Source organism: Aotus nancymaae, unplaced genomic scaffold (genome assembly GCF_030222135.1).
Source record: "Aotus nancymaae isolate 86718 unplaced genomic scaffold, 86718_ANA_hifiasm-v0.15.2.pri h1tg000001l, whole genome shotgun sequence".
Taxonomy (NCBI): Eukaryota; Metazoa; Chordata; class Mammalia; order Primates; family Aotidae; genus Aotus; species Aotus nancymaae.
Window position 1 is genome coordinate 10,785,473 of NW_026988412.1, and position 25,800 is coordinate 10,811,272.

Consider the following 25,800-nt stretch of genomic DNA (forward strand, 5'->3'; position numbering starts at 1 on the left):
TTTCCCCATTGCTTGTTTTTGTCAGGTTTGTCAAAGATCAGATGCTTGTAGATGTGTGGCATTGCCTCTGAGGCCTCTGTTCTGTTCCATTGGTCTATATCTCTGTTTTGATACCAGTACCGTGCTGTTTTGATTACTGTAGCCTTGTAGCATAGTTTGAAGTCAGGTAGCGTGATGCCTCCAGCTTTGTTCTTTATGATTAGAAATGACTTAGCTATGTGGGCTCTCTTTTGGTTCCATATGAAGTTTAAGGTGGTTTTTTCCAGTTCTGTGAAGAAGGTCATTGGTAGCTTGATGGGGATAGTGTTGAATCTATAAATTACATTGGGCAGTATGGCCGTTTTCACTATATTGATTCTTCCTGACCATGAGCATGGAATGTTTTTCCATCTGTTTGTGTCCTCTCTCATTTCCTTGAGCAGTGGTTTGTAGTTCTCCTTGAAGAGGTCCTTTACGTTCCTTGTTAGTTGTATTCCCAGGTATTTTATTCTCTTTGTAGCAATTGTGAATGGCACTTCGTTCTTGATTTGGCTCTCTTTAAGTCTGTTATTGGTGTATAGGAATGCTTGTGATTTCTGTACATTGATTTTGTATCCTGAGACTTTGCTGAAGTTGCTTATCAGTTTCAGGAGACTTTGGGCTGAGATGATGGGGTCTTCTAAATATACAATCATGTCATCTGCAAATAGAGACAATAGGACTTCCTCCTTTCCTAACTGAATACCCTTTATTTCTTTTTCTTGCCTGATTGCTCTGGCTAGAACGTCCAGTACTATACGGAATAGGAGTGATGAGAGAGGGCATGCTTGTCTAGTGCCAGATTTCAGAGGGAATGCTTCCAGTTTTTGCCCATTCAATATGATATTGACTGTGGGTTTGTCATAAATAGCTTTTATTATTTTGAGATACGTTCCATCAACACCTAGTTTATTAAGAGTTTTTAGCATAAAGGCTGTTGAATTCTGTTGAAGGCCATCTCTGTATCTATTGAGATAATCAAGTGGTTTTGACTGTGGTTCTGTTTATGTGGTGGATTATGTTTATAGACTTGTGTATGTTGAACCAGCCTTGCATCCCCAGGATGAAGCCTGATTGATCATGATGAATAAGCTTTTTGATGTGCTGTTGCAATCGGTTTGCCAGTATTTTATTGAAGATTTTTGCATCTATGTTCATCATGGATATTGGCCTGAAGTTTTATTTTCTTGTTGAGTCTCTGCCAGGTTTTGGTATCAGGGTGATGTTGGTCTCATAAAATGATTTGGGAAGGATTCCCTCTTTTTGGATTGTTTGGAATAGTTTCATAAGGAGTGGTACCAGCTCCTCTTTGTATGGCTGGTAGAATTCAGCTGTGAATCCACCTGGACCTGGGCTTTTTTTTGTTGGTAGGCTATTAATTGCTGCCTCAACTTCAGCCCTTGTTATTGGTCTATTCAAGGTTTCGACTACATCCTGGTTTAGGCTTGGGAGGGTGCAAGTGTCCAGGAATTTATCCATCTCAGGTTTACTGGTTTATGTGCATAGAGTTGTTTGTAGTAATCTCTGATGGTAGTTTGTATTTCTGTGGAATCTGTGGTGATATCTCCTTTATCGATTTTTATTGCATCTATTTGATTCTTCTCTCTTTTCTTTTTTATTAATCTGGCTAGCAATCTATCTATTTTGTTGATCTTTTCAAAAAACCAGCTCCTGGATTTATTGATTTTTTGAAGGCTTTTTCATGTGTGTGTCTCTCTATCTCCTTCAGTTCTGCTCTGGCCTTAGTTATTTCTTGTCTTCTCCTAGCCTTTTTTTTTAATCTTGCTCCTCTAGTTCTTTCAATTTTGATGATAGGGTGTCGATTTTAGATCTTTCTTTGCTTCTCATGTGTGCATTTATTGCTATAAATTTCCCTCTAGACACTGGTTTAAATGTGCCCCAGAGATTCTAGTACGTTGTGTCTTCATTCTCCTTGGTTTCAAAGAACATCTTTATTTCTGCCTTCATTTGTTTATCCAGTCAACATTCAAAAGCCATTTGTTCAGTTTCCATGAAGTTGTGTAGTTCTGAGTTAGTTTCTTAATCCTGAGTACTAATTTGATTGCACTGTGGTCTGAGAAACTGTTTGGTATGATTTCTGTTCTTTTGCATTTGCTGAGGAATGATTTACTTCCAATTATGTGGTCAATTTTAGAGTAGGTGTGATGTGGTGCTGAGAAGAATGTATATTTTGTGGATTTGGGCTGGAAAGTTCTGTAAATGTCTATTAGGTTTGCTTGGTCCAGATCTGAGTTTAACTCCTGGATATCCTTGTTAATTTTCTGTCTGTTATCTGTCTAATATTGACAGTGGAGTGTTAAAGTCTCCCACTATTATTGTGTGGGAGTCTAAGGCTCTTTGTAGGTAGCTAAGAACTTGCTTTGTGTATCTGGGTGTCCTGTATTGGGTGCGTATATATTTAGGATCGTTAGCTCTTCTTGTTGCATTGATCCTTTTACCATTATGTAATGTCCTTCTTTGTCTCTTTTGATCTTCGTTGGTTTAAAGTCTATTTTATCAGAGACTAGGAGTGCAAGTCCTGCTTGTTTTTGCTCTCCATTTGCTTGGTAAATCTTCCTCCATCCCTTTATTTTGAGCCTATGTGTATTCTTGCATGTGAGATGGCTTTCCTGGATGTAGCACACCGATGGGTTTTGACTTTTTATCCAATTTGCCAGTCTGTATCTTTTGACTGGGGCACTTAGCCCATTTACATTTAAGGTTAATATTGTTATGTGTGAATTTGATCCTGCCATTTTGATGCTAGCTGGTTGTTTTTCCCATTAGTTGACACAGTTTCTTTATTGTGTCGATGCTCTTTACCATTTGGTATGTTTTTGGAGTGGCTGGTACTGGTTATTCCTTTCTATGTTTAGTGCTTCTTTCAGGAGCTCTTGTAAAGCAGGCCTGGTGGTGAGGAAATCTCTGAGCAATTGCTTGTTCGTAAAGGATTTTATTTCTCCTTTGCTTATGAAGCTTTGTGTGGCTAGATATGAAATTCTAAACCTGATTTATTACTCAGTTGGCAATTGCAGCAGCAAAAATATATTGCTCAGTCTTTTGTGCAACTAGAATTGACCCTGTAGAATGGGTGCGGCAGTGAACTACATAGAGAAATTTGCAGGGAATTTCTAGTGCCATTTTGCTGTCCTGATAAATGATTTCTTTCATTGTACCTTGAATGTGGCTGTGATGGCTGGAGCTGCAACAACCACTTCACCACTAGGTGGAAAAGTCAAGAGAATCATATTGACCTTGGACCTGATGTTATGGAGTTCCTAAAGTAATACCAGAAATTGCCTGCCTTTGGACTTGTTATATGAAGAAAGAGAAAAAAATTGTTTAAGACACTTTTTAGTCAGTTTTTGTTTTACCAGAAACTGGAATACAATATTTACTGGAATGACTACTTCTCTCTTTTACTTCACTGGGGGAGATCTGGCATAGCTTCTCTTTTTACTCTTGAAAAATAGCATTCACTCACTGTCATAAAAAGTATTGTTAATTTATTTTTATAAATCCTTAGAAATCTCTTTTGCATACTGAGATGGTTGGCTCTGTGTCCCCACCCAAATCTCATCTTGTAGCTCCCATAATTCCCATGTGTCATGGGAGGGACTTGGTGGAAAATGACTGAATCATGGAGGCAGGTCTTCTTTCTCATGATAGTGAGTGGGTCTCATGAGATCTGATGATGGTTTTAAAAATGGGAGTTGCCCTGCACAAGCTCTCTTTTTGCCTGCTGCCATCCACATAAGATGTGACTTGCTTCTTCTTGTTTTCCACCATGATTATTAGGCTTCCCCAGCTCTGTGAAACTGTAAGTCCAATTAACCTCTTTCTTATGAAAATTGCCCAGTCTCGGGTATGTCTTTATCAGCAGTGTGACAACGGACTAATACACAAACACTATCTTCATCTATGTTATTAGTATGGATAAAAAGTTATTAGAAGGAGAAAAATGAAAGGGATAAAAGAAAAGAAGAAAGAGGAAGAAAGTGAAAAGAAATAGGCCAACATAAAATGATATAAATAAGGGGAAAAATGGCAGAGGGGGAAAAGTACATTTTTAGGCCTGTGAAAGGAAATTAGTATGAAAATTGTTAAGAGTGTAAACATTAAAGTGTAAAAACATTTGTTGTCTCTTTCTAGGATGATGGGTACTTTTTAAAATATGCACAATGAGATTTTTGTAAGCATAAATTTCTTTTCTCAGTGTTTGAACTTTGACATTACACAGTAAAAGACTAAATTTGAGATGCTTATGATAAATGTCTTTCCTGAAAAGATGTGAGGTGATAACAAATTGGACCTTTGAAAACAGAGAGTGAGTCTGCATGTTGTAATTATTTTATGAGTTACACATAAAAAAGAAAAAGGAATTACTATCCTATACATATACACACACATACATATACATATATACATATATGTGTGTGTGTAGGGTAAGTACAACATGTGTGTGTATAGGATAAGTATAAACATAAATGTTTAAGAGAGTGTGTGTGTGTGTGTGTATGTATATGTGCGTGTGTGTATTCCTGGATAAATAAATATTCCAAAGAAAATAAATATTAATCAGTGGCACAAAAATGATGTATTTTAGGGTATGGTATATTGTGACATTCATAAAAAATGTGGCACACACATATTAGCAAAAAGAGAAAAAATTACAAATTAAAATTTTAAACCTCTTTACAAGTTATTTGTGAAAATAAAACTCTTTGGGGATTTCTGTTCTTCTGTTAAAAATATATTACCTACTTTATACTTCTAAGTATAATATGGTATTTGAAGTTTCCTTGTGTTTTAAATGGGCATTTTCATTCATCAAATCTATGTTAGGATTCTCCATACAAGCAAAGTCAATAGGAATTGGCTATCATAATGATAGAGGTTAAAAAATCCATCTGACATTTACAAACTAGAGATCCAGGAAGCTGGTAGGGTAGTTCTGAGAAATGGAAGGTTGATGATGTAAGTCTAGTCCCAGCCAAGAGCAGGAGAAGATTGATTTTCCAGCTCAAGCCGTCAGGCAAAAAGAGTGAATTCTTTCTTCCTCTATATTTTTGTTCTCTTCAGGCCCTCAATCAATCAGATAATGCCCTCCCAGATTGGAGAAGGCAATTGGTTTTATGCAGTCTGCTGATTTCCATGTTAATCTCATCCAGACACACCATCATGGACCCACCAAGAGTTAACTTTTAACCAAATATCTAGGCACCCTATGATCTAGTCTAGTTGACACAGAAAATTAAACATCATCATAACATCTTTGGTAAATACAAAAATACCCAGATCTACCACAGGTTTTATAACTTCCAACAAAGATTTACCACCCATGGGCTTCAGGTTCTTCATCTGTAAAATCGAGAAAATAATAGTACCTGCCTCATAGGTTATTGTGAGAATTAGGCAAGTAAATACATGCCAGGTATTTAGGATAGGTCTGGAATCTAGTCAGCACACAATGCATTTAACTATTATTTTGTGATACAGACATAATAATAAAATATTCTAGAAGTGTAGAGATTAGTCACTCAGAAAGTGTAATCTAAAAGAGCTATTTGAACCTCAGTATAAACACACAGAAAAAAGAGTTCTTATACTTATATTTTAAGGCATGTTTTTTTTTGTTGTTGTTGTTGTTTATTTTTACCAAAGCTAAAAAGAGAAATCCTAAAATCAGAATGGTCCCCCTACAGAATGGTCAATTTCTACTACCTCCCTCTCCTGTAGTCCCCTATTAGAAGATGTGTCTATGATCCTGAATAATAAAATAAACACAAATAAAATAAAATAACAATAAAATAAAAGTCTTAACACTTTCAAATAGGTGTTAAAATAGGAACTGCTTTGCCAAAGGTAAATAAGTGTAGTACAAATTTCTGTTCCTGCCAAGACAGAAGAGATTCTACATCACAGGTGGGTAATGAAATAAGATACACTACTAGAAAATATTCCAGAAGAATGACCTCTTTACACTAAAGAATTCAAAGAAAACACTTGCTCTATGACCAACCAATTCCATTTAATATTTAATGTTACATGAAAGATGACTACCCTGGGTAGACCTTCATTTTTCAAACTGCACTGAGAGGGAAGCTTTCCAATGGGGAAAACATACCTCTTTTTGTAAGCTCATCAATGGTAGGTCTTAAGGGTACCACTTCATATTCTACAAGGAGGTCATTTTTAAAATGAGGTCTAAGGCCTCACTATTAATAATAGATTAAGAACTAGCTTAAACTCTGTCTCCTAGTCTCAATAAAACTCAAACCTTCTTTTATTCTTTTCTTGAATTTCAAAACCTCCCTTCTTCTTTATTGAGAAATAAGTTCAAGGTTCTCTTTAGAAGGTATTGGTTAAAAAGTTATTGTTACTGGAATTTTCTGATCTTTATGGTTGTTCACTCAGGAAGATGTGCAATCAAACACTCTCTTAAAAGAAGAAAAGATTAGCTGGGTGTGGTGGCACACACCTGTAATCCCAGCTACTCAGGAGACTAAGGCAGGAGAATCGCTTGAACCTGGGAGGAGGAGGTTGCAGTGAGCTGAGATGGTGCCACTGCACTCCAGCCTGGGTGACAGAACAAGACTCCATCTCAAAAAAAATAAAATAAAATAAAATAAAAGAGAGTGAGTGAGAGAGAGAGAGAGAATGAGAGAGAGAGAGAGAGAGAGAGAGAGAGAGAGAGAGAGAGAGAGGGAGAGGGGGAGGAAAGGCCAGATACAGTGGCTCATACCTATAATCCCAGTGCTTTGGAAGGCCGAGGCAGGAGGGCTGCTTGAGGCCAGGTGTTTGAGACAAGCCTAGGCAACATAACAAGATACCATAAAATCATAAAAAAATTTAAAAAGGGAAAGGTTCACATTGGGCTAGATCTTTAAGATTTCACACAGTCCAACTGAGAACAAGGAAATAAAACTAATATCAGTTCCCAAATTCATGGGAAAGGTTCACATACACTATTCCATTGGGTACATGCAACAACCCTAGAAAGTAAATTAAACAATTATGGTTACCCCAATTTAACCAAAGAAGAAACTGAGGCTCAGTAAGATTGAGTGGCTTCCTAGGGGCACACCAATGAATAGTGGAATCAGAATCAAACCCATTATATATATATATATATATATATATATATATATATATATATATATATAATCTTCAAGTAAACTGACACTCAGCATCTTTCATCTGCCAAGACTTCTAAGGGCCTGTTAGCACCTTACTGCCTCACTTGCACTTCTAAAGTTTCTCTCAGTCTTTCATCATTTTCACTGTCCACACAGTTGGTTTCAGCTAGTGCTCTTCCTTAAAAAACAAGAAACTGAAAAAAATTAACCCTTTTATGCCAAGTTGGATTCTGGATAATTTTTGACCATGTCAACTATATTTTTAAAACATAATAGAACTATACTATTAAAAAATAAAATATTTATTCATTTTTATCTGGACTAATAAATAAATACACTATTGATTATTAATTGTACAGATAGGCTTTTGTTGTGTTGCGTAGGCTGGTCTTGAACTCCTGGCCTCAAGCACTTCTCCTGCTTTGGCCTCCCAGAGTTCTGGGATTACAAGTGTGAGCCACCATGCCTGGCCTTTGCTCTTATAAGAGAATGTTTGTTCACACATCTTACCGTGTGACCATCCATGAAGACCAAAAATGCCTGTCATTGGTATGGTGCTATACCAATGACTTACTGGGAAACATTTAAGTATCATTTATAGTCCAGTTAAATTGATATAGTCAGAATTGTTTAAGCCAATACTTGGAGTAGAGCTGAAAATTGTTTTGAGTATGTGACAACACAAAAGAAAAAAGAGATCTTGCTTCCCTTTGCATTGATTACTGTATCCTTATCTGGACTGATAAATGAGCACACCATTTAGTTTTAAGAACAAGCTCCTTGAGATGACACAGCTCATTTAATCTATCCTACACGGATTCCTTGAAGCACAATCATTTTGAATATGTTGTCTTCAATTTCAAACATAAGCAATCATTTTTCTTTTTCTTTCCTTAGCTACTGAACTTGAGATATATTTCAGCAATAGTTCTTTTTTTTTTTTTTTGCAGATATTGTTCATACAAATATTGGTTAATCTTATCAGGCTGCAGTGAGGTTTATATCCCTCATATCTCAAAGGACTTCCACCAATCTCTAATTGCTTTCTGAACTCGACCCTCTTTTTCTTCCTGGAGCTGCCATAAAATTGCCTTTTACCACCAAGTGTTCACTTTATCAGTACTTCCGGGACTATCATTGGAATTCTTTTTTTCAGCTAATAATGGTCAAAACCATCTGCCAGAGCAGTTACAATGCCAGACAGAAGAACCATGCCAGAGCAAATAAATAACTTAGAGGTGCCACTCTAAATGAGGGAAGTACAGCATGGGCAATGGTCAGATACTCATTGTAAACAGTATAAGCCAGAATCGGCTGACTACACGTGACTATGACTCTGACAGGAGCCATAGTTCTGGAGGAATACAACCTCTGCCAGAAATGGGACCCAATGCGGGGAAGCCGGGAAAAGAATATCCCAACCTTTCCCTTCTTCCCTCTCATCTCCTGCCAATGCCTCACTATAAGTCAAATGGCAAGGGAGTCAGGTAATGCCAGCAAACACATCGGCCTCTTGGAGACATAGATTAAGGCAGAGAAGGGATCTAAGTGATCTCATGCACATACATGCATGTGGGGTAAGGCAACTGGAAATACTCAGTGCAGATCCTCAGCCCAAGGTGAAAGTATATATACATATATCTAAGGTTTGTGAACCCCTCAGGACTACTCATGGATTCCAGGGTAAGACATTTGAAATATATTAACGACTTTCAAATCTATGTCTCTAAGTTACATTGTGAACTTTCCCCCAAGTCTGGGTTTTAGATTTACAGCTACCCACTAGACACCGTCTCTCAGCTATCAAATAGGCAGCACAGATTCAGGTTGTTCAGAACAGGAGTGGTTCTCTTCCTCTTCCCTTTAACCTGCTCCTTCTCCCAGGATCCTTTTCCTATGAATTTGAATCACTCTGGCCAGATAAGTCTAAATCTTTAAATCCTTTTCCTTCTCTCTCTAAATCCCATCAGTGACTAAATCTATTAATTCCATCTTCTAAGTATCTCAAGAACTTACTTTTTTACTGTCAGTCGTATTGCCACCTCCATGACACAGATTTCCATCACTTCTAACCTAAATCATGGTCCCTTCGTGTGTCCCCGATCTCTTACCTATTTTCCACAAAGTCACAGAGAGATATTTTTCTGAAAAGAAAAGCTCATCATGCCACTCCATTAATTAGAACTCTCATGTCTCTCCCTTTTAGAAATCCAAATCCATCCAGGTTCAACTGCATGCACACCAGCTTTGCCTCCAGGGTTTCACCGTGGCCCTAAAGGTCTAGTAGCACCAAATGAGTGACAAGTTTTGCATACGGTTTGTTGTGAATACCTTTCCCTCAGTTTCATCTCTGTTGGCCTGGTGAGGTGGTAACGTTTTTTTAGAAGTAGTTTTGAAAATACAGAAGAGTTGCATAAACAACACGGAGATCTCCTATACATCATCTTCCCTGCACTTTCATTCATTCCTTAACATCCACTTCGTGGATCCCTTTTTCTGGTCCTAACCCCATCCTATGAAGCTCATTTCCCCCTTTCTCTGTTCTGTTATTGTCCTGCTCTCTACGGTAACTGCACTTCTGACATTGTTCTGTGCTTAGTTTACCTGTTCATCAATTACATTTTTTGTTTGTTTTGACAGAGTCTTGCTCTGCCTCCCACACTGGAGTGCAGTGGTGCAATCTCAGCTCACTGCAACCTCCATCTCCCAGGTTCAAGTGATTTTTGTGCCTCAGCCTCCCCAGTAGCTGGGACTACAGGTGCCCACCACCACACCTGGCTAATTTTTGTATATTTAGTAGAGACAAGTTTTCGTCATGTTGCCCAGGCTGGTCTCGAACTCCTGGCCTCAAGCAATCCACCCTCGGCCTGCCAGAATGCTGGGATTACAGGCACAAGCCACTGTGCCTGGCCTGTCTGTCTGTCTGTCATTTAATAGGCCAAGTTCCATATTGACATTGGCGACGCATTACCAGGAACTTTTGCAGAGTTTACCCTAAGTAGACACCTGAGAATTAAGTGCTCAGTGAGTAAGTGAGCACTTACAATCCTATGATCAAAGGATTTCTTTTTTAAAAACAGACATCAGGGTAGGTGGGTTTTGTTTTTTTTTTTTTTTTGATTTGGCATGGTTTTATTTACTCATTTTTTTGCCGTCTTATAAATTGAGTCAGTACTACTGGCTCCTATCTATTGTAAAAGAGCTGAGAAAGAAGAATCTGTCACTCACTGAACAGACACCATGACCCCACTCCTGAGTAAGTCTTCTAAGCTTGTAGCGACACTTGAGAGAAGTTCAAGAGGAGGGAATCCCTAATATGCTACAGGATGAGCTAAGCGGAAGGTTGTGCTAAAAGCATGACACAGACCGTGGCGGGCATAAAAGTGACTGTCAATCTCTCTTGGGGAAGGCTGTGGATACCTTGCAGAGCTAATAAGCGTCCCAGGCAAGGAGGTGATCAGCCTCACCAGCAGGAGGCCATATGAACCAGCTAAGGCCCTGAGCGGGGAATGACAGGAGAGAAGAGACCTCAGGTAGCAGCCACCAGCAGAAGCCATATTCAGGGACGTCGCATAGATTTACCTAGTATGGAATGGGAAAAGACTTGGAGGAATATGGTAATGATTCAGATTGCAGCAATTTACTCGTGAGAAAATGCCTAAGTATTTACTGACTTGTTTTCATTGTTGACAAAATTTCTTTCCAATACGCAGTAGCCTGAGAGCCTGCAGATTACAAAGTAAGGAGCTCCTAGGTTTGTGTGCAGGGACTACAAATGGGCACCTGAGACCCAAGGGCAAGTGGTGTGTTTTCAGAGTAAGCTCATCTACAGCTCCATCAAATAATGGAAAGTGCATTTCAGATTGTTGGCCTTAAAAAAGCAGTCAGAGAAAAAGCACCCCAGGAGAGGAATCCAGAGAGAGCAGGATACGGAACCAGTGTCAGGATTCAGTGCTATTAGACTTGCTCTCGCATACCAATGAGCTGAAACAGCTATCTCATAATAAGGATCTTGGGAATAAAAAACAAGTTTAGGTGAGAACTACCATGAATGAAGGGGCAGTAAACTCACTGAAATAAATGTATAAAATTCTGTGTTCACCGGAAATACAGCACAGTCACTGGGGGGGGGGGGTATGAAGCTGGCAATTAAATGAGAAATTTGTCAGCTTTTTAACCTCAGCTATAGATATCATGACTCAAATGTTAATCATGTACAGCAAAGGGAACATTTCAGAAGCTTGCATGGAGAAAGGATGCCAGTCCTCAGCAAGTGTTGATTGAGAATTTACTCAGTAAGTAAATTTAAAGCAATTTCCTATTTCCAACAACCTCATTCTCAGGATCCAGGGTAGAGATCTTAACAATACCCAAATATCTATATGTCAAAGATGAAAACAGGCTTTCCAATAGAGGCAAAGTCAAAATGGTACTGAGGGCAGCTGGGAGAATCAGGAAGGGTCCCAAAGAGGAGGAGGCATCTAAGATGGAACTTGAAAGGGCAAGATTTCAAGAGACTGAACTGTGCCATGAGGAGGCCTCAGAGAGACAATGAGGGGGAGCTCCAGAAGACGGTGGCTAACGGCCTCGATACTGCAAAGGAATAAAAGAGAATAAGAACAGAGAAAAGACTACGAAATTCTACACGAAAGAGAGCTTTGGTCACTTCCATGATAGCAGTTTCAGTAACGTTGATGAAACAGAGTTCGATTCTGAACAGCTGTGATTGTATATTGCTAGTCCAAATGTGACAATAAGAAGTGGAGACCTAAGTTTCTAGTTGTTGGCCGGTAAAGGGAAGAAGAGAAAAGTTTCCAAACGTTGAATGGAGGCAGAGTTGTTAAAGGGCATATGTTCATTTTCGGGGAGGAATAGAAGATAACTCGGAATAATGTGAATGAAGGGAGACTAAAAGGACGAAAAGAGCCAAAAGGCCTGGTGGATGGTGCATGTTAGGGAGCCAGGTCCCGAGTGGAGCTGCGGCAGAGTGATGAAGCAACAGCACTCTGTACTTTGTTTTAGATATACCAACTCACGATTCAGAGGGCTGTGTTCAGTAATAATAAGCAGTGAGTATGAGTAACTTCCACTGACAATTGTATTAAATGCCAGAAAGCAATAAGAACTAACAGTAATTAATACTTTGCTATGTACCTGGCCCCAGGCTCAGAATTTTATATTTAAAATGAAATTCAGCATCATTTCTGTATGCTTATAGTATCAGATATCCCCAGAGTAAGTGAAAGTTTTAAAAGTATAAGCACTTCCAAGATGGCAAACACCCAGCTTGCCACCACCTGGAAATAAAGAACTTGCCATCTGTGCAGGGTCCCTCCCTGTCCTCACTCCACCCTGCCCCCAGCTCTACGGACAACATGGGGACCTATATGATTCATATCCCTTCATCTGCAGTTGCTGTTTTCCCCCGGGGAGTTCTGTGCAACACATGAGCCCTCTCTACCCTTCATGATTTCAGCAGTTTATGGCTCATTTAGAGCCACCTCAGAAATCTCTCCAATGTCCACAGCACTCCCCTTACTCAGATGCCTCTGCTCCAGTTTCTATCTGTTTAGCTCAGGAGTATCAATTCACTTACTCTGTCTTCTGCTGCTCCTTTCCTCTGTTACTTATTTAATTTTTAAGTTCAAAGGGAACTTAATTCTGCTTGATAATCAGAAGAGTACCTACCATTAATGATATATTTATAAAAAGAAGGGAAAATTAATATATTGTGGGGTGAAATCACACAGTACAATAAATTCTTTTCCCTTTGAAGATACCCAGAATTTCTCTCTAGCATCGACATGAACCTGTGTATCTACATCCTGATTTCCTAATTATGCCATTTTTGTCTTAGGCTTCAAAATTAAAATAAGGTAATTTTTGTGCTTTTGTTTTTCTATTTTAAGATGTAAAATAATATTTTCTGTAATTTGTTACTGTAAATTAAAATTACTTCTTCTACACTATGGGCAAAACAGGTTTTATGGGCTAACCTAAGATCCCAGCTGTCATTTAGAAACCTGATTGTTCATGAAAATGAACTCTGCATTCTAAATGACTAATTTATAAATACACCTTTGTAATACAATCTCTTTGTAGGTTGAAAACTCTCTGAATATGAAGATAAAGCATAATGTGATATTGTTATGCAAATGATGTCATGGAATATCTAACTACACATTAAGGATGCCTTTTCCAAGATTATTAATTAATTTTTGTACTAGCTATGCTATCAAAGACTTTAAAATTTCTCAGTAGCTTCCTATGTAGTAGAAACTAAGAAAATTAACTCAAATATAAGATACATAAACATATTAAGAATGTAAGACCTTCCCAATGTCTAGTTTTGATATGTCTAATAGCATATCAAAAATACTTGATAAATTCTCCTGTTGTGCTAATGACTTGAAAATTACAATGAGCCAGATAAGCAATCTGTATAGTAATTAATGAATTAATAATCTACCTCATTTCAAAAAGGCACTTGAGTCAGCCTAACAAAAATAATATAATTAAGCAGGATACAATGAATTGAATATGAACATGAAAAAGGGGATAAGGAGAAGGAGTAAGATGGAGAGCATAGGTACATTCATACACAGATACAATGCCATGAAATACTGCAATTATAAGTGGACCCCCAGATTTGGTTCTTAGAGTTATAGAAGCCAACCTAAAGAGAGAAAAAAATGACCAACTTCAAGATTTGCAGGGTTTACCTAGTAAAAACTACCTTAATAGTACTTATCTAAGGATGAGAACAAGTATCTCTGATACTGAAATCCTAAAGAGATCCTCAGTATTTTCAATGATATTCTTAGAGTAATTCCAGTGATGAGATCCACAGTGAAACTCAAATCCTTTCCACACAAGGAGATAGCAGCACCTAAAGCCTAGTTGGATAAAAACCAGCTCCATGAGAAGCTATTAAAATGCTGTACAGTGCATGAGTCCCCCAATGGACTTGCTCAGTCACAAACTGCTTTAAAGCATCTGTTATATTATATGAACTAATTATCTTTAAGTCAATCTTCCCTAAATATTCAGTCCCAGTCCATGTTTTGAAACGTACTGAGCATTACCAACTTCACAGGCCTAAAGCCAGCTACTTAGCATGGCTGTGGATATACAAGACTGCATGTTTTATAAGCAGTGAAGCTCGGGGAAGCATGATGGGCATGGAATTGCCAGTGAATCTGAATGCAGATTACTTCTGCTTTCCAGAATAAACAAAGGTTGAAATTATCCTAAAATGGATAATGATATTACAAATACTGAAGTAACACTTAATGTTATATAAACCTTGTGGCACAAGTGATCTGCTGGTTAAATAAAACAAATACACACACAGCAAAGGACACACTAGAAGATGGAAATTACCTGCGTTTATTTTTTAACAAATCTGAAATCAGTGGCTTAGATACAGTCTTTTTCTTCTTTTTAAGTCTTTTTGGTTGTAAGTTTATTCAGTACAAAATAAACCTCTCCAATTTTACCGAGGTGGCTGATCATGTCCATGACCAAATCCACCTCTAACGTGGAATTCAGTTGCTGACGCAGCCCCAGCCTCTGCTTTCTTGCTGGCACCAGGGGGCACAGCACTCCGTCTGTAGGTGTCTCTGTCAGCTTCCCCTTTTGTGAGTCATGCAGGTCGCTCACCCTCCAGACCTTTAGGCCGAGCCCTGCGAGTCTCTGGATGGCTATGGCATAGCGTGGCAGGCACAATCTCCGGGGACAGATGAAGGTAATCACGGAGATACTGGATACCCTCATTGGTAAGGTACCAGTAGAAATGTCTCCAGGCAAACTGTTCCTTCACGTAGCCTCGGCTTGAGAGACTGCACGGTCTTCATGACGTGAAGGTTGGGCACATTCTTGTCTGCCAGCTCTGGGTGCTTAGGCATGTGGACGTCCTTCTTGACTACCATGACTCCCTCCTTAAAAAGGAATTCATAAATGGCAATCTGGTTCTTCTTAGGCATCAACACCTTGGCAGCTGTAGGGTCTGGGACCAGGGCCTAGATACGGTCTTTTAAAAAGAGACATACTGGATCTATTTTCTTTAATGCTTACCTGAGAAAAACAACATTATTGTCCAAAGTTATACACTGTAATCTTTTGGAACTAAATGAAATGTATTCGACTAAATTCCTTAGGACATTTGAGAGTATTATGAGTGGATTTCAAAGTTGTCTCACAGTGCTTTGTTTTGTTTTTCAGTTTGCTATCGAGAAATGAAATATAATAATTAAGATTTTAATTTACGGTTACTGAAAGTGATTTCCTTTCAAAATCATAACTGTATTATTCATTTGCTAAGTTTTCTTAAAAATTTGTATTACTTCTTTATTTCCATTGTTAGGATAACAAATGAAGGAAATCAAACTCTACGAGATACCTTTATTTTCTTTCAGACATTTAATTTAAAAATTTCATCTTCTGCAATAAACTTATTATATTAGTCCATTCTCATGCTAATATGAAGAAATATCTAAGACTGGGTAATTTATAATGGAAAGAAGTTTAATTGACTTCTGCATGGCTGGGGAGGCCTCAGGAAAGTTACAATCATGGTGGAAAGGGAAGCAAACATGTCATGTTTCACATGGTGGCAGGAGAGAAAAGAATGAGAAATGAGCGATGGGAGAAGCCCCTTACAAGACCATCAGATCTCACGAGAACTCACTATCACAAGAACAGGACGGGGGAAACCACCCCCATGACTCAACTGTCTCCACCTGGTCCCACCCTTGACACGTGGGGATTCTTACAATTCTGTCTAGGTGAAGACACTGAGCTATACCATATCACTTATAAAATAGTATAACATTGTCAAGATTCGGAATTTAAATAATGTCTTTTATGTTCTCATTGTATTTATTAGAAATGTTTTCATAAAGCTAGGAGCATGTGGTCTAAAGCCTCATTAGATCAAAATTGGGGAAGACAGGTCAGTCACTAACCATGAAGGGGCTCAACAAGTTTCTAATTTATAGTTGAAATTCATCATTATGATTATTGTGAAAACCTTCCATATATCAAACTAACTATTAGTATCCAGGATATTGTTAACAATCAGGATAGATAAGGTTCCTACTGTCATGAAGCTCACAACCTAAGGAGAAAATCCAACACAATTTTATAAACCATAACTTATGTCAAATGCAATGAAGACAATAAGCAGATGCTGTGAGAAGAATAGCAGATTGGAAGATTCTGAACTAGTGTTATCACTTCCACCAATGCAGAGCCTGTGCTTTGATTGCTCAGCTGCTTTCAGCTGATTAGAAGTAAACCAAACTCCCCTCAGGACAAAGCTGACATTGCTTTTGCTTATTGTAAGCCATTTTTAGGGTCATGGGATCTTAAAAACACCTTCATGGCACATCTGTCAACAAACAACAACAAGAAATAGAAAATTTGTTCAAGCTGGGTATTCAGCATAACAAAAACTGTGATCCTCAAGTTCATAGAAATCTACTATCCCGTTGGTATTCCTCAAAAAAGCCAACACTTTACCTAAAAATGTCTCACATGCAAGAGCTTATAGATCCTGGTGTGACAGATATTATCTGATTTCAAATATGCAATAAGCCAAAGAAAATATTTTTCACAATGTCTATGCTATGGGCCGGAGTGTTCCTGAGGAAACTATTTTAGAACCTCAGAGTCTTCAATTAAAGGGTTACATGCCATTTTCAGTTTATAGCCCTGTGCATGACTGAGGCAACTGCCAGATGGAAAAAACACTGTGTGCCCACGAGACATTTAATATCCTGCTCTCCACACTCCCTAAATGAGAGAAACTAAACATAAGCAACTAGTAATTGACAGCAACCACTAACTGACATAGATACAACTATCTCATAATCCATTTACTATTTTAATAATCCTTTCACCACAGTCGATAACATGTCTTGGAAGCTGAGGTCTGAGACTGAATTAGACGCATGCTACTTTTGCTTCTCTTCCAAGAAATTAGAAAACATTCAGGACGTGATGGATCTGTATAGATGTTTTCAGAGAAATAATTGAATTTTTAAATAAAGTAGTAACAACCATCTCGGTGAAGGTGGGGACCATGTCCATCTCCACGATGACCATTCTATTTGCCAAGGGTACCATATTATTTTTTGAATTAATGCTGGATCATCTGACATATAACATGGTAACTAGAAATAGAAAAAGCATTTATTAAATAGTGATAACTTCCAATTGGTAGCTTACTTTTACGGAAGTATTTTACTTCATTAAAAATAATTTGTGTGGCCGGGCGCGGTGGCTCAAGCCTGTAATCCCAGCACTTTGGGAGGCCGAGGTGGGTGGATCACGAGGTCAAGAGATGGAGACCATCCTGGTCAACACGGTGAAACCCCATCTCTACTAAAAATACAAAAAATTAGCTGGGCATGGTGGCGCGTGCCTATAATCCCAGCTACTCAGGAGGCTGAGGCAGGAGAATTGCCTGAACCCAGGAGGTAGAGGTTGCGGTGAGCCGAGATCGCGCCATTGCACTCCAGCCTGGGTAACGAGCAAAACTCCATCTCAAAATAAATAAATAAATAAATAAATAAAAATAATAATAATTTGTGTTGATTTCCATCTGCGTCTCCATTCCCATTTTGGTTATTATTTTATACCAGCATAAAACCCCAGAGACTGAATACTCATTTATTTTTGCAACGTATTTCCTGTTATCAAATCACAGTTCCCAGTTTGTGAAACAAAAATTTGGACATGATATTTTAGGGGATATATGTATATTTGTAAGTACCTGAGTCCTCAAATTGCCCAACACTAACCAATGTGGCTTCTACTGATTAAGGCAGGATTGTAGAGGTTTGTCTTTTAGGGTCTGCTATTACCCATTTTAACTCAAAATCTCTGTTTTATTAAAGCAATTCCATAGTGATAACTTTGTTCAGAAAAGTGCCACCAATACTGCAAGCTGTCAGATAAATCAAGATGATGTAAAGCAAGAGTTGTGTTTTGTTTTGTTTTTCTCCATATGACTTTTTTTAAACAGATGTCTCTGGTATAATCCAACTATGTAAGCACTAGAAGAAAGCAATAAGTAAAAACAGAATATGGAATTTGAATTAAAAATTATAACCTTGTTAGATATTGATAGTAATCTATTTAAGCCCTAAAAATTCAAAAAGTTTCCCTTTATAAATATACGTGCATGCACACACATATTAATACCCACACACCTACACCTACACATGTGTTGAAAATATATTGAACATGTTTTACATACCAGGTCCTAGGTTGGAGGCTGGTAAGACTATGAAAATCAAAAGCAGACATGAACCTTGGTCTTCTCAAGTTTGCAGTCCAGTGGGCAGAAAGAGCCTAATGAAATAATCATTTAAAAATGCAAACTCATCACTGCAATCAGCACTGCAAAGAAGATATGTATGGTGCATAGTAGAGACATATGGTCTTGAGAAAATTGGAAGAACCTGATTCACTTAGAGGCAGCATTGTATGTCACAGAAATGAGGTGGGATAAGAAAAATAAATAGGAGTTAACTAGGCAAAGACAGGGAAGGTGCACACATGTCTGGCTCTGAAATGCAGGGGAGCTAAACACCAGTGAGTACAGCCCTCAAACAATGGGGAGCCAGTGGACATATGCAACTAGCTGCCTGTTCTTCAGGCATATAATTACGGGTCCTATTCTGCAAACTTTGCAGATGTCCTGTAAAATCAGACCACCATTCCCTAGAAAGGCAAACTCAATAACACACTCTTACAATGGCTTTTGCTTGTTTTGTTTTTTCCTCATTCTCCTTATTCCCTCACTCCTACTTCCTGGCCTCACCTTCTAAATGAGTGCCCTACAAAATCCACGTTTCATGATACGCTTTTTGAGGAACTGCAAACTAATACAGTTAAACATGGCATAGGATGAGACAGGAACAAAAATGTACATAGGTCTGTCAGGCATTTTACCTCTACCTATTCAATGGGAAGCCTTGGAAGTATTCTCAAAAGAAGACATTATTAGATGTGCTTTTCAATAAGATCCTTCTGGCTCCAATGCAGAGAACAGATCAGATGGGGCAAAAGGAGATGAAGTTCAGAAGATAGTACAATGCTGCAGGTGAGAGAGGATGGTGGATTAGACTAGGGAGAAATCGGAGTGACAGAAAGAAGGAGATACATTCCAGAGCTATTTAGGCAGTAAAATCAATAGAGCTTAATGAGAAAAGAAATGTTGCGGATGACTCTTACATTTTTTGGCTTCCATAACTCAATGGATGTGATACACTGAGCTAGGGAGCAATGAAAAAGTCTGGGGGTAAAAGAGGGGATAATTATAAAAGTTTTAAATTTAAATTTAGGCTTAAATTGCGTCTGAGGTATCTCTGAAACACCTTGGAAGAAGTATAAAATAGGTAGTTAAATATATGACTTTGAAACTAAGGGAGAACAATTTAAGCATTTCTGATTCAACTTTATTTTGGTGGCAATGAGTTTCAGGGTCATGGATGACACTAAGTAGAAAGGACATATCAAAATAAAAAAAGATGAGAAGATGGTACCAGGTCTTGAGGAAGTGGGACTAGCAAAGGAAACTGAACAAAGGGGGCCAGATGGATGGGAGGAAAATCAAGACAATGTTTCATTATGAAAGCTGGAGGAAGAGGGTATTTCCTAAAGAAGGCAAAGGCCTATAGTGCTCATTGCTACTGCAGAAGTAAGTAAGATTACTATGGTAAATTACGTTCCTCATTGCAATCAGCACTGCAAAGAAGATACATATGGCATATAGTAGAGGCATGTGGTCTTGAGAAAACTGGAAGAAGCAGGGTCTTCCAGTTTTCTTCTTCTAGAATTGGCCCCAATTCCTCCCCTCTCCATATATCCACATTCTTCACTCTGTGACTTTGCAGTTTCACCCCAAAAAATCGGTGGAGCATATTTTCTTTTGTTCAAGTGACTTGTTTTAGCCAAAAGAAAAAGGAAAAAGTGACGGCATGTAGGATTTGAGCATTTCCACTTGTCCTCTCGTGCTTCTGCTCTTCCAATGAGAAGGACATGTCTGTCTGTCTACTGAGTCCCGGAAGAAAGAGAGAGAGTGGGACAGAGCCCAAGGGTGGAGCGAACTCACAGGTACAAGAACTAGGTAGTGTTTTATTTAACTTCAGGACTGTTTGCCCCTGAAGTTTGACATGGTTGGTTATGCAACAATATCTGGGCAATAGAAAACTAGACTAAAACCTGTCTGCTAGATTAAGGATGTCGATCACTAACTGGTAAAGATCAGTTTTGCCATGGGAAGGAGAAAAGAGACAAGGTAGTGGAGGAAGCACATGCACTGAGTGAAGTTACATGTGTACACGTGCTGTGTGTCTTAACATGTAAACATGTCAGAAAGACTTTTAAAAAAGGGAGAAAATGAATACTTAAGATAAAAAGAGCAGATCTGATAGGTGCCATTGGAGAGATTAGGTAAGGTGTAATGAGAGTTCACAGTCATGGTGACACAGGTCAAGGGTGGGGCTGGGAGGCCAGTAAGGAAGCCCAGGGAGGGCCAGGTTCATGAGCGCTCTGCCCGGGTAACAGCGTCAGGTGTTATTTATGCTGGGCATATTCCACCGGTACGAAACAAGTAAAGTTCAGTTAAAGTTTCGCTGAATGTACTCTTTAGTTATATAAATGACATGAGATCTATAGTAATAAAAGATCTTACTATTCTTTCATGAAAAGCCTGATGGAGGAAACAAACAAAAGAAAACTTCGACTGTACATGGGGTCTCGGATAGAATGCTAAAAATCACAATAGTAAAACGAGGAGGAAGAAGTAAAAGCAGACATATTTACCACCTACTAGATTAGTTATTTGTCAGTCATTTATAAAACATGTTTTAAAAAGATAACATAGGCAGTTTTGGTGTATTTTGTTATACTCTGATTACTTCTGTTAATTAAAATAATTGGTTAGGGCCAGGCATGGTGGCTTATAGTTGGAATCCCAGCACTTCGGGAGGCCAAGGTGAGTACATCACTTGAGCCCAGGAGTATGACACCAGCCTGGGCAACATGGCAAAACCCCATCTCTACAAAAAATACAAAAATTATTTGGGCATGGTGGCATGCACCCGCCTGTAGTCTCAGTTACTCAGAAGGCTGAGGTGGGCGGATCACTTCAGCCCAGGAGGCAGAGGTTGCAGGGAGCAGACTGTGCCACTACACTCCAGCCTGGGTGATAAAGTGAGATCCTGTCTCAAAATAATAATAATAATAAATAATTAGTTAGAACACTCCAACTTTTGATGATAGTAAATAAAATGTTTCACTATTATTCTAATAAATGTAAATTATTAAAGATTAACATTTTTATGAAATATGACTTAATATTCAGATAAACATCAACACTGTTTTAACTAACTTTGAAAAAGTGAATACAAACCATCTATAATTTTACAGTGTTTCTAAATCATTTGTTTTTTTTAACATCTCAAATGAGTTTATATAATAAAATACACATAATAATTTTGTATTCTAAATCCAAAGTTTTGTAGATATACAAAATTAAGAGGCTAAACAATAAGGATAATTTCCAAAACGAGCAGAATATTCAAGTTTTTTCTGAATATTTTTCTTTTTTAAAATTGTGATTAAAAACACAACATAAAATTTACCATCTTAAGCATTCGTAAGTGTGCAGTTCGGAAGTGTTAAGTATACTCACATTTTTGTAAACAGATCTCCAGAACATTTTCAGCCCACAGATCTGAAATTATATATACATTAAACAACTCTTCTTTTCTCCCTCCTCCTAGCCCCTGATAATTACCATTCTACCTTCTGTTTCCATGAAATTGATCACTTTGCTATCTCACGTAAGTGGAATCTTGTATTAGTATTTGTGTTTTTGTGACTCGCTTATTTTACTTCGCATAATACTTTCAAGTTTCAACCATGTTGTAGCATAGGACAGGATTTCCTTCCCTTGTAAAGCTGAATAATATTCCACTATATGTACATAGCACATTTTGCTTATCCATTTATACATCAATGGACATCCGGGTTGCTTCTACCTCTTGGCTATTGCAAATAATGCTGTTATGAACATGAGCCTTCAAATTAAAGATTTCTTACTTTCCCTAATAAAATTTACCCAAGGTACCACTTTCCGTTGGAAGATTCATGTTTACGCCTCATCACAAATAATGCTTAAAATCTATTTATGTGTGCCTATATAACAGAAAACAAAACATTCTCGTATTACTAAAATGAAATCATTATTTGAGAAAGGAACAAACAGACCATTTAGATTAAAATTTATATTGACTTTTTCTAAGTTACCTATTTAGTTACACATTATTGTTTTTAGTTTTGACTGAAATATGCAATAGTACCTCATTGTTCACATATTATATTTTGGGGGTATTCTTTGATTTCTACAGTTAAAATATATACTCTAAGTTTCTGGTGATATGCACCTAAAGAGGCCTACCTTCTTTCCTCCTTCCCTCCTTCCCTTCCTCCCTTCCTTTCTTCTTTCCTTCTTCCTTTTTCCCTTTCATTTTAGTAGATTAGGAAATATAAGCTATGTAAGTGTGAGTGTAGCCCAGACAGCACTTACTAAAGTTCTGTTGGCAAATACAAGGGAGTAGGAGGCTAGGCACGTTTTCATTACGTAGTATATGATGTACAAGTTGCAGAAACGGTTGCATTTTTAACTTTCAAATGGCATGGGTTATAGGGCAATTTCTTTCCAGGTAAAATGAAGAAATCCTGAGAAAATACTCAAGTGTTTTAGTGGTGTTTATGTCACCATGTTAAGTATTATTTGTAGGAGACAAAACACAAAGAGGAAAAGACAAATAGATGAAATAATAAGACATTTGTTAGCAAAAACATTTCCTTTGTGAAGGGCATACACTCCTATAAATTAATGACTTGGTTGAGTAGCCGAAATCAATACCAAGATCCATAGTGTCCCACTGTTAATGTCTACACCTGTGGTTTCTATGGAGGCATCTGTTTTCCTCAGTTGCTCTAGACCATCGTGGTGCATGGATGGCAGAGATGCTGACTGTTTCTAAGGGCCATTCCTGCCTCCTACTTAAGAATCATAGTCTGCTCAATACAGCAAGCCAAGGGCAGCTCTCTTACTTTAGAATTTCTAAAGCCAGATCAACTCAAAACAGCATTAACTAGTTTGGAAAGTTCACAGGCACTAATACAATTTTGACATAGAAGTAGGCAAATTTCTTGAGATATAAAGGCTTTCTAGAGTCCACCCTTACACTAAGCAATGCTATATTTAAGTCAATTTATTATATGTAACAGTTCTCTACACCTTCTCTGTGCCCTACTTAAGTTTCTTAATAGCCAAAGGTATGCATTAAAGGTGACCTCCCTACAAAGATATGTTAAGATACAACATTTCTGCTTCTCGATAGTTCATGACAAATATTTACAAAGACCTACTAGAACTGGTTAGGCACTGAACCAGGCACTGGATACAGTGGTTAATTCATAGTCTCTGTCTTGATGAGGTGGTTTCTTGAAGCGGAGGACAACCATTTAACAAGGAGTTCCCCAATGAGTTATGTATTCCAAATTGTGACAGAGTACAAATAATGAAAAGCAGCAGCAAAATATGCTGTGAGTGTCCTTCTATCTCAGGGTCTGGCCTAGACTGGATGGGAGACACGTTCAAGAAAGGTTTTCTTGAGCACATGGCATGAGCATGCTAAGGGGCGTGTAGGAAGTAACCGGGTGAAATGGGTGGAGAAGAGCACTCAAGACAGGAGGAGGAAAGCTTCATCAAGGATCCATCTACGAGAATCGTGGTATGTGGTACGGTACAAAAGCTCATTTCTAAGATTATAATGGTTTCCTTAGAAAGGTATATGCCTTCCTCCAAAGAAACATTTGAAAATTGCATCCTTTCCTCCTGAGACAATTCTCAGGAAACTGTCAGAAAAGCTAAATCCAGAAAGACCATGTTGGTCTGACTTTACTACATGTGGATACTGTCCTAGTAGACATGCAGGAGAGGCCCCTCTATTAACGTCCTTTCTTCTAGAAGTTCACTTTCTCTTCCATTTGACTCTCAAACTCTTCCCATTATAACAACAGAGATAGGAGCAGAGGCATACCAAGACTGAGATCCTTTTTTCTGTCTCTGCCTGAGGACCCCTGTCATACCTCCCTAACCCTCTCCCACACTCTCCTGAGATTCTCCCTTGGGCTCCCTCCTTTCACCCCAGCAAGAACCTCAGGAGCAAAAAGAATGGCAGAAAAATATGAGCTATTTCTTATAAAGTCTTCTAGTGAGTAAAATACCTGCTCTTTACCAAGCAATCCTACTTAGGTGAACTTGAATTTTAGCCGACTCTGAAATTCTAAAGGAGAAGAGAGGGTTGCAGAAGCCTTTAAATCTAATCGAGTTTCAGGTCTTCACTCACCCAGTCACCCAGTTTTCAACCTTTCTACTCTTCATTCTAATCTCACTACATCTTGACAACTCACAAACAATTGTGACTCTTCATTCTCCTCTGCCTCTATCTTGATGCTTAAGCTCTATTACGTAGTCCCCTGTCCCTCAGTAATTCTACCCCCAACTCCTGGCCCAAACAATGAGAGTCACTGTTGCCGGTTTATGGCTGGGCTGCGTTCTCACTTCGCTTCTTTTGAGGTTGGAGGAATGAAGACAGGAACGTCCTCACTCCCACTGACAAGGCTGCTATAGAAGAATGAGCTCTGGGCCTCCCAACTTGAATCCGGCAGAGCATGCTACCTTTATAGGCGCTGCTATTCATGTCGGTTTGGTTGGACAGCAGCATCAGGTCTGGGCATACGATGGGTTAAGTTGGCTTCTGTGGGCTATTCTGGGAACACACCCAACATTTGTAGCTTTTATTTTTCTATTGAAAAGTACCTCTAAGTTCCAAATAACCAACTGACAAATGAGTTTTTGGAAGAGAATTGTTTGTAAGATGAGGGACTGTCTGCAATTAGAATGAAACAATGTAGTTTGGTGGAAATTCAATTGAATTAACCCAAAAGCAGAGAGATGAAAGGCTATTCCACAAAGCCAAGTAATTCTCATAAAAAAATACCATTAGCTAGTAAATGAGACTCTTTTTGAAACCCACAGTAACTCTTTCGGGAAACACAGGTAGCAGTACATTAATGCGTTAATGGTTTGAAAAGCACTCCCAAAGGGCCTCAACTGGTTTCAGCACTGGGATAATCCGATTCATTATTTTACATTAGGCCATAAGAGATACAGTTATTTATCAAATAACTAAGCATGAATGCAGTAGAATGGAATATATGGGTGATACAGTTTCTATAATATCCTTACACATTACAGGCTACACACACAGACACAGACACACAACACACCTTTCCCAATACAAACATCACGGTAACAAAACATAAATTTTTAACCTTAGATAGTATAAGATTTACTTCTTTTTTCTCCTTTTATACTGAAGTATTTGGCAAGAAAAACCCTTAAAACAGACACCAGAAATTTATTTTAATAACAAGTAATATTAAATCTCATTTTGATTTAAAATTCTTTTGGGTCAGCTCCTCTGAAGGAAAATATATTCGCCTGCAAACATGAGTGGTCACAGCAGAAGGTAACTGCAGGAGTTCCTCT

General features: G+C 38.3%; 1 protein-coding gene and 1 pseudogene across 2 annotated transcripts in view; both read right to left on the reverse strand.

The window, feature by feature from the left end:
• MACROD2 (mono-ADP ribosylhydrolase 2) overlaps positions 1–25,800 on the reverse strand; it is a 2,078,532-nt gene that overhangs the window by 1,275,649 nt on the left and 777,083 nt on the right. The window lies entirely within an intron of this gene.
• Positions 14,653–24,949, reverse strand: LOC105732880 (small ribosomal subunit protein eS10-like; annotated as a pseudogene).